Source organism: Schistocerca gregaria, chromosome 10 (assembly GCF_023897955.1).
Source record: "Schistocerca gregaria isolate iqSchGreg1 chromosome 10, iqSchGreg1.2, whole genome shotgun sequence".
NCBI classification, from domain to species: domain Eukaryota; kingdom Metazoa; phylum Arthropoda; class Insecta; order Orthoptera; family Acrididae; genus Schistocerca; species Schistocerca gregaria.
In genome coordinates this window covers 146,959,187-146,962,339 of record NC_064929.1, presented here as the reverse complement: position 1 = coordinate 146,962,339, position 3,153 = coordinate 146,959,187, and the positions used below count along the sequence as shown (strand labels likewise).

The 3,153-nt window shown below is 46.2% G+C and overlaps 1 pseudogene; it reads right to left on the bottom strand.

Annotated features, from left to right (window-relative positions):
• Positions 1-729: 729 nt before the first annotated feature.
• On the bottom strand, positions 730-847 carry LOC126293773 (5S ribosomal RNA; annotated as a pseudogene).
• Positions 848-3,153: the final 2,306 nt, after the last annotated feature.

Here is a 3,153-nt window from a genome sequence, read left to right as displayed (position 1 = left end):
TACTACAGTGGTATGAGCGGCCTCCTTTACAGATGAATCACTCTTTCCCAAAATAAATCGAAATCAACCATTCGCCTCCCGTACCACAATCCTCACATGATCGTTCCCTTTCACATAGCTCTGCAACGCTATGCACAGCTGTTCCTGCTGCTGCTGTTGTTGTTATCAGTCCGAAGTGAGCTCTGGTGCAACTCTCCAAACTCATCTACTCTCTGAAAGCCTCTTCATGTCTGCACAGCTTCTGCAGCCAACATCCATGAGAACCTGCTTGCAGCAGTCAGGCATTTATCTCCCTCTACAATATTGTTACCTTCCACACTTCTCCGCATTACCACATTTACAATGCCTCAATTCACTTTTAGTTGAGATATGTGACAAAATCCTTCTCTCTAATTAAATTCCGTATCTCTTCATCAGTTATTTGATCTACCCCTCGAATCTTGAGCATTCTTTTATGGCACAACATTTCAAAGCTTCTGTTCTTTGCTTGTCTGAACCACGTGTTGTTCACCTTTCATTTCCCTATAATGCTACTCCGTCTTCAGACCACGAGTGGCCTACCGGGACCATCCGACCGCCGTGTCATCCTCAGTGGAGGATGCGGACAGGGGGGGCGTGGGGTCAGCACACCGCTCTCCGGTCCTAAGATGGTATTCTTCACCGAAGCCGATACTATTTGGTCGGGTAGCTCCTCAATTGGCATCACGAGGCTGAGTGCACCCCGAAAAATGGCAGCAGCGCATGGAAGCCTGGATGGTCACCCATCCAAGTGCCAACCACGCCCGACAGCGCTTAACTTCGGTGATCTCACGGGAACCGGTGTATCCACTTCGGCAGGGCCGTTGCCCTCCTATAATGCTACACTAGACAAATACCTTCAGAGAATACTTCCCAAGATACAAATTTTTATTCTATGTTAACAATATCTTTCCGCAGATGCGTTTTTCCTCTGATCAGTCTGCACGTTTTATCTCATCTACTCCAGCCACCGCCACTTATTTTAACGATCGCGTGACAAAATTCACATACGACTTCGTGTCACATTTCCTAGTCTGTTTCACTCAGCCTCGCATAATTTAATTCTAAATGTCCTCATTTTACTTGCATCTTATAATATCTTTCCAAAACTGAATGAAATCTTCTCGGTTTTCAAGCAGGGCCAATTCGAATAAAATTAGCAAGCTTTCGACAGCTATCTCCGCCATCGTTGTGAAGAGTAAAACTACTGATTGCTGGGTCTTTTTTTTTTGTGGTAGGTTGAAGTAGAGCATCACTGGTGGATCTCGGGCTTACTGTTTTGGTGTTCAGGGAAAAAGTGTTCTATCCTACAATGACGTCATTGGTTCAAATGGCTCTAAACACTATGGGACTTAACATCTATGGTCATCAGTCCCCTAGAACTTAGAACTACTTAAACCTAACTAACCTAAGGACATCACACAACACCCAGCCATCACGAGGCAGAGAAAATCCCTGACCCAGGAACCGGGGCGTGGGAAGCGAGAACGCTACCGCACGACCACGAGATGCGGGCAATGACGTCATTCCAATGACATCATTGGAGCGCATGTCGAAGGTGTGGCGGTGGGACTTGAAGTCCCATACCACCCTCCGACAGTGGACGTTCAAGATGGCAGGCAATAGGTAACACAAGTACACCATACTGGTCTTGGTGGGCGACACATATCGAGTGGTCGTATCAAAACTGACACTTCATTAGTGGTCGTAACAGGGCTATCGTTAGCCATGTTCTGAATCTGATTCCTCGAGGATGGTGAGAGGTACAGGGTGGCGGATCCAGTGCCGGGGGGTCGTGGTGCCATATCATAGTGTCGTGCAGGGCATCCACTTTGTCACAGAGACGCCTTGCCTTCTGTCGAATGGACGTTTTCAGAGTTACCGTGTTTGTTTCCTCGTGGAAGGTAACTGCCCTCGTGATGGGAAGGGCATACAGGCTCCACAGAAGCATCTTATTCTGGATGCGCTGGAGGGTCTGCATCCAGGAGGCACTAATCGTAACTCACGCAGTGGAGCCATATGGGAGGGTAGTCGGATCTTGGTTTCCAGGTTCAGTTCCCAGGTGTTGAGCACTGGGTACAACGCTTTTATCAGCTTCTGCAGTATTCTGCATGTCGATGGAAGAGCAGTTCTTTATCCGAAATTAGAATTATATTAATACCTTCGGCTGCTAATGGGCGTTGATATATGTCAGTGGGGACAGGTGAAAATGTGTGCCCACAACCGGGACTCGAACCCCCGATCTCCTGCTTACGTGGCAGACGGTTTATCCATCCGAGCCACCGAGGGCACAGAATAGCGCGACTGCAGGGACTATCTCGCGCACACCTCCCGCGAGGTCCACATTCTCACCGTGTATGAAGTGGCAACAAAACGGATATTCACGTTGGGGTGTAGAATATACGAGTCTGGCGACTTACCATCTGACTTTCGGAAAAGCATCATCCACACATTTCCGAAGACGGCAAGAGCTGACAAGTGTGAGAATTATCGCACAATCAGCTTGACGGCTCATACATTGAAGCTGCTTACAAGAATAATATACAGAATAATGGAAAAGAAAATTGAGAATGCGCTAGGTGACGATCAATTTGGCTTTAGGAAAAGTAAAGGCACGAGAGAGGCAATTCTGACGTTACGGCTAATAATGGAAGCAAAGCTAAAGAAAAATCAAGACACGTTCATAGGATTTGTCGACCTCGAAAAAGCGTTCGACAATATAAAAATGTGCAAGCTGTTCAAGATTCTGAAAAAAATAGGGGTAAGCTATAGGGAGAGACGGGTCATATACAATATGTACAACAACCAAGAGGGAATAATAAGAGTGGACGATCAAGAACGAAGTGCTCGTATTAAGAAGGGAGTAAGACCAGGCTGTAGCCTTTCGCCCCTACTCTTCAATCTGTACATCGAGGAAGCAATGATGGAAATAGAAGAAAGGTTCAGGAGTGGAATTAAAATACAAGGTGAAAGGATATCAATGATACGATACGCTGATGACATTGCTATCCTGAGTGAAAGTGAAGAAGAATTAAATGATCTGCTGAACGGAATGAACAGTCTAATGGGTACACAGTATGGTTTAATAGTAAATCGGAGAAAGACGAAGGTAATGAGAAGTAGTAGAAATGACAA